This window comes from Theropithecus gelada, chromosome X, assembly GCF_003255815.1.
Source record: "Theropithecus gelada isolate Dixy chromosome X, Tgel_1.0, whole genome shotgun sequence".
Classification (NCBI taxonomy): domain Eukaryota; kingdom Metazoa; phylum Chordata; class Mammalia; order Primates; family Cercopithecidae; genus Theropithecus; species Theropithecus gelada.
In genome coordinates this window covers 38,113,124-38,119,930 of record NC_037689.1, presented here as the reverse complement: position 1 = coordinate 38,119,930, position 6,807 = coordinate 38,113,124, and the positions used below count along the sequence as shown (strand labels likewise).

The following is a 6,807-nucleotide window of genomic DNA, read 5'->3' as shown; positions in this document are numbered from 1 at the left end:
TTTTCTCTCTTACCCCCTCCTAACTTCCCCCTCCACAGTCCCCAAAGTCCATTATATCTTTCTTTTTTTTTTTTTTTTTGAGACGGAGTCTCGCGCTGTGTCACCCAGGCTGGAGTGCAGTGGCGTGATCTCGGCTCACTGCAAGCTCCGCCTCCCAGGTTCATGCCATTCTCCTGCCTCAGCCTCTGAGTAGCTGGGACTACAGGCGCCCGCTACCACGCCCGGCTAGTTTTTTGTATTTTTAGTAGAGACGGGGTTTCACCATGTTAGCCAGGACATTATATCATTCTTATTCCTTCGCATCCTCGTCGCTTAGCATCCACTTATAAGTGAGAATGGTTTTCCATTCCTGAGTTACTTCACTTAGAATAATGGCCTCCAACTCCATCCAAGTTGCTGCAAAAGACATTATTTTATTCCTTTTTATGGCTGAGTAGTATTCCATGGTGTATATATACCACATTTTCTTTATCCACTTGTTGGTTGATGAGCACTTAGGTTTGTTCCATATCTGCAATTGCGAATTGAATGCACTCCTTTTAATAGTCAGTTTTACTGTCAATCTCTTTCCCTATTTAATTACTTGAACTATTGGACCCTGAGGATCTGCCCCAAACATCTCCTAAGAAGTGCTCCAGCAGAGTGAAATCTTGAAAGTCATTCACGAAAATGTTGTTAAGAAGTGGCTTGAGCCCTTCTCTGAGCTGGCAGAAATGAAGGAGAATTACAAGAAATTCTATGAGGCATTCTCTAAAAATCTGAAACTTGGGATCCATGAGGACTCCACTAACCAGGGACGTCTGTCTGAGCTGCTGTGCTATCACACCTCCTAGTCTGAAGATGAGATGATGTCTCTGTCAGAGTATCTCTCTCACATGAAGGAGGCACAGAAGTCCATCTGTTACATCACTGGTGAGAGCAAAGAGCAGGTAGACACCTCTCAAAGCGGGGCTTCGAGGAGGTATACTAGACCAAACTCACTGATGAGTACTACGTGCAGCTGGTCAAGGAGTTTAATAAGAAGAGCCTGGTCTCTATTACCAAAGAGGGTCGAGCTACCTGAGGATGAGAGGAGAAGAAGAAAATGGAAGAGAGCAAGGCAAAGTTTGAGAACCTCTGAAAGCTCATGAAAGAAATCTTAGATAAGAAGGTTGAGAAGGTGACAACCTCCAATAGGCTTGTGTCTTCCCCTGCTGCATTGTGATCAACACCTGTGGCTTGGACAGCCAATATGGAGTGAATCATGAAAGCTCAAGCAATTGGAGACAACTCTTTAATGGGCTACATGGTGGCCAAAAAGCACCTGGAGATCAACCCGACCACCCCGTTGTGGAGAGGCTGCAGCAAAAGGCTGAGACAGACAAGAACAGCAAAGCTGTCAAGGACCTGGTGGTGCTGCTGTTTGAAACTGCTCTGTTTTCTTCTGGCTTCTCCCTTGAGGATCCCCAGACCCATTCCAACTGCATCTACCACATGATCAAGCTAGGTATAGGTATTGATGAAGATGAAGTGACAATAGACGAACCCAGTGCTGTTATTTCTGATGAGATACCCTTGCTTGAGGGTGAGGAGAATGGGTCTCACATGGAAGAAGTAGACTAGGAGTTTATATTTGGAAACCTTGTGCCCTTGTATAGTGTCCCCATGGTTCCTTGAGTGGCTCTGTCCCGTGGCCTTGAGTGGCCTTATCTCACCTGGCTCCCTCTGCAAATGTCTAGTGTTTTTTCTCTCCTGTCAGTGTGTCTAAGGCAGGAAACAAAAGCCTTAAGCCCCATCCTCTTCCTACTTTTATAACAGGATATTGGATGTTGTGTATTGTGCTTTTTTGTTTATTTTCTTCTGAAATGAAAGTATACCAAATAAAGCAGATGCCGTTTTTATGTGGAAAAAAAAAATGCTTGCCTGTTCTGTGTGTTGTCTTTTGATTTTCTTGATGGTAACATTTGCAGCACAAGCATTTTTAATTTTGGTGAAGTCCAATTTGTCTGTTTTTTCTTTTTCTTTTTTTTTTTTTTTTTGAGACGGAGTCTTGCTCTGTGCCCCAGGGTGGAGTGCAGTGGCGCGATCTCGGCTCACTGCAAGCTCCGCACCCCCCGGGTTCACGCCATTCTCCTGCCTCAGCCTCCCAAGTAGCTGGGACTACAGGCGCCCACCACCTCGCCCGGCTAATTTTCTTGTATTTTTAGTTGAGACGGGGTTTCACCGTGTTAGCCAGGATGGTCTCGATCTCCTGACCTCGTGATCCGCCCGTCTCGGCCTCCCAAAGTGCTGGGATTACAGGCTTGAGCCACCGCGCCCGGCCTTGTCTGTTTTTTCTTTTGTCACTTGTGCTTTTGGTTGTGCTTAGACCTTGTCGGATCTAAGGAGCCATTGTCTAATCAAGTAGTTAGCTTTCAGTGTCTCCTGAGACTAAGGGCCATAGAAGAGGCTGAGTAAAGACTTGCAACAATGATATGTAATTGCATGTGCATTTTAAAAAATAGACTATTTTTAGAAAAATTTTCATTTTACAGCAAAATTAAGCGGAAAGTATAGAATGTCATATGTCCCTTTCCCCTGTACCACATCTGGCCTCTTCCATTACCAACATCCCACACCACAGTGGTTCAATTGTTACAATTGATGAACCTACATTGACATGTCATTATCCTCCAAAATGTAGTTTGCATCAGTGTTCGCTCTTAGTGGTGCACATTCTATGGGTTTGGACAAATGTATAATGATATGGATCCACCATTACAGTATCGTACAGAATACTTTCACAGCCCTATACATCCTCTGTGCTCTGCCTATCTCATCCCTCCCGCTTCCCAACCCCTGGAGACAACTGACCTTTTTACCATCTCCATAGTTTCACCTTTTCCAAAATGTCAATAGTGAGAACCATACAGTATATAGACTTTTCAGATTGGCTTCTTTCACTTAGTAATATGCATTTAAGGTTCTTTCCTGTCTTTTCATAGCTTGATAGCTCATTTCTTTTTAGCATTGAAAAATATTTCATTGTCTGGACGTACCACCATTTATCCACGTACTGAAGGACATCTTGGTTGCTTCTAAGTTTTGGCAATTATGAATAAGGCTGCTATAAACATCTGTATGTAGGTTTTTGTGTAGACATAAATTTTCCTCCTGTTTGGGTAAATACCGAAAAGCGTGATTGCTGGATTGTATGGTAAGAGCATGTTTAGTTTTGCAAGAAACAGCTGAACTGTCTTCCAAGGTGGCTGTACCATATCGTAGTCCCACTAGTAATGAATGAGAGCTCTTGTCACTCCACATTCTTGCCAGCATTTTGTGTTATCAGTGTTTTGGATTTTCATTATTCTAATAGGTGTGTAGTGCTATTTCATTGTTGTTTTAATTTGCATTTTCTTGATGACAGATGATATGGAGCATTTTTTCATATGTTTATTTGCCATCTTCATATCTTCTTTGGTGAGATGTCTGTTCAGATCTTTTGCCCATTTTTTAAACTGGATTGTTCATTTTCTATATTGCTGGATTTTAAGGGTTCTTTGTGTATTTTGGATTATAGTTCTTTATCAGATCTGTCTTTTGCAAACATTTTGTCCTGGTTTGTGGCTTGTCCTCTCATTCTCTTGAAGCGATTGTGTTTCCTTGAATTATTCACTTCACATTCACTTACTGAGCATCTTCTATGGTCTAGGTTCACCACAAGGGTCTGGGTATACAGAAGTGATTAAGACATAACCTTGCTTTTAGGCACTTTTAGCGTGATGAAGGAGAAGGATGAGTAAATAGGTAATTAGAACACTCTTCTAAGGTAAACAGTCTCAGGCTTCTTGGAATAGGAGGCTAAGACATAAAGAAAAAGGATATCGACAAAAAGCACAGGTGGGCAGAGCCTTCTGGGTGAAGGGAACACTACATCACAATGACATAAGTAAGTTCTTGTCAATATGATAATTAGCTATTATTGCTATGGTAATAGTTTGTCTAGGCTAGAAGTAGGCACACTATGGCTGTGGGGCCAAATCTGGCCAGCCATCTGCTCTTGTAAATAAAGTTTCATTGGAATACATTCATGTGTATTTATACATATATTTTCTGTAGCCACTTTTGTGCTACAAGTAGTTGCAAAAGAGACAGTCTTGCTTGCAAAGCCTCAAATATTTACTCTCAGGCCCTTTACATGTGGGGCTCAGATTGAAGGGGCAAAGATAGACTGCTGCTTTAGTGAGATACTTTAGTGATTTTTCCATGGCAAAACCACATGGTGAAAGTCATGGACAGGTGGAGAATTGATTCCAATCACATGTCTGAGGGCATGGCAAGCTACACATATTTTTCAGGAGTAGCAGAAGTTTCATTCATGGCTGGTCAAAATTAATGTCTGTTAAATGACAGCGACTTTCTCCCCATTTTCTGTGTCTAAGAGGAACTACACTGTAAAAAACTCCTGGCAGGCAGCTCTGACATTTTTCTTTTTTCAGAAAGGTAATCAGATGTAGATCACTTTTTTTCTGATTGTCTCAGAATAATTTGAGACGAGAAAAGAGGACATGACCTGGGGCACTTAAAGACAGGTTGCTTTTCACTAACAAAGCTGGAGGATTTTTTGAGTTCTTCTAAATTATAGGTTTATTATAGCTGGAAAGACTTTCTTTTCAGATAAAGATCAAGAGGGCATCTCAATTTCTTTGTGAGATATGATTAGCTTCCTGGAAATCCTGTCTATATAGCTCACTCGTGATGCTTACTTTTTAGGCGTTATCTACTTACATCATATTTTTCATTTCTCCCTTAACATAAGTGTGCTGGGAAAAAAGTACACCCACATGCGTAATTTATGTATATAATTGTATAAGTGCATATATATATATATATATATATATATATATATATATATATCTCCATTTGTCCTGAGACTGGGCCAGGTTGTGAGGCTGCTAAGTGTGAGGTTGGTAGAAACTACCTTTGAGGGGTCTTTCAGTTTTCCTTCGGTCTGTCTTTTAATCAGCCGCCGATCCTGCTTTCTGCTCCCTAACTCATTTCTTCTCCCATATCTTCCCACCCCTTCCTGGGCACGGGTGTCTTTTGGGCTTGTCACCTCTCTGGAAAGTACACTATGTGATAAGCACATATGTACTGACAAGTTAAGTTTATGGCTTTTCAAGTGGGACATGAGAAGTGGGTACGACTCAACCAAAGGAAAAAAATACTCTGATAATTGAATTGTAGACAATAACACAAAAGAGGTATTATGTTTATATTGGGGATTTTCCTAGCACCTCTCCCTTTATATTATATCACATAAACGATTATCCCCTTCATCAAACAGAACCTGCCCTTGGGCTGGGCACAATGGCTCACACCTGTAATCCTAGCACTTTGGGAGGCCAGGGTAGGGGGAGGATCACTTGAGGCCAGGAGTTCAAGGCCAGCCTGGGCAACATAGTTTTAAGACCCTATCTCTTTAAAAAAAAAGAAAATTACCCAGGCATGGTGGTGTATGCTTGTAGTCTCAGCTACTCTGGAGGCTGAGGCAGGAGGATCACTTGAGCCTGGGAGGTCGAGGGTGCAGTGAGCCATGTTTGTGCCACTGTACTCCAGCCTGGGTGACAGAGCAAGGCCGCATCTCAAACAAACAAACAAACAAAAAACAAAAACCTGCCCTTGTTTTATCAGTATTATTTTGGTATTTACATAAAATATTAATTGATTATATTATATTGTTATCATCATCATCATCTAAGCTTGAATTTATTAGGCCTGGAGGGTAAACCATTCTAGGACTCTAACTCCTTAGTGGAAATTATAGCTCCTTAATGACAGCTACAAGATGTCGTGACTCAACAAACCCAGTGTATGGTGCAAGAGCAGAAGCAACCCTGTATGACATATGCTGGAGAGAGATTACGATTTATTATTTCCATTTTACAGGAGAAAGCCGAGACTTACAGAGTATAAATGCCACACCCAAGTTTGTATGGCTACTTGAGGAAAGGAGGAAGAGTAGGATCTGATCTCTTTTCACCCCAAGCCCAAGACTCTTTCTTATATCAGGACCTCAGAACCCCACACAGCTTCTTCGGGGTTCCACTAAAGCGATTCAACCTAGGTTGCCCTGCCCAGGAATCAAGTGGAACAGGTGGCTTGCTTGCAGGGATTCTGAAGAACCTGCACGATCTGCCCCCAGCAGTTCAGTTGGTAGGATCAGACTTGCTTCAGTAACCAATTCTGGCCCCTAGTGGTGAGATGATTTGAGGCTGAATTTTGCCCAAGGTTGGGGCACTGAGGGAATTGTATGCCCCTCTGAGGCTTGCAAAGGAACCAGAGTTCTTTTGAACAGCTGCATCATAACTAGGTAGCAGTGCTGCCCTCAGACCAGGACACCAGGGGCCCCTGCCCTGGGCCCCACACCTTAGAAGACCCCATACATCATGAGCAATGAAAGACAGTGACTTTTGGAATTTTTTTGAACTCATAAAATTTGAAGTGTTTTAAAAGTTTGATGAATTTTTAATGTTTTTAAAGACGTTTTTATAAGTGCGATAGCTGATTAAGTTACTGGGAATTACAGGAGAGAGATGTACTCTCCTAGGCCCCCAGGCCAGAGGATTCTAGGCTGAGAACTTGTAAGTGTGTGTTAGGCTGAGAACTTGTGTGTGTGTGTGTGTGTGTGCGTGCACGCGCGCATGTGGTGGAGGGTTAGGGGACTGCTTCCACCCCAGGAAACCAGAGGAAGAGTGGCTGCTTTCATTTGAAGATGGCCATTCTAGTCTGGCACAGTGTGGTACACCTGTAGATCCAGCTACTCTCTTGAACCCAGGAGTTTGAGGC

At 42.5% G+C, this 6,807-nt stretch overlaps 1 pseudogene; it reads left to right on the top strand.

The window, feature by feature from the left end:
* The first annotated feature begins 591 nt into the window (after positions 1-591).
* Positions 592-1,879, top strand: LOC112615140 (annotated as a pseudogene).
* Positions 1,880-6,807: the final 4,928 nt, after the last annotated feature.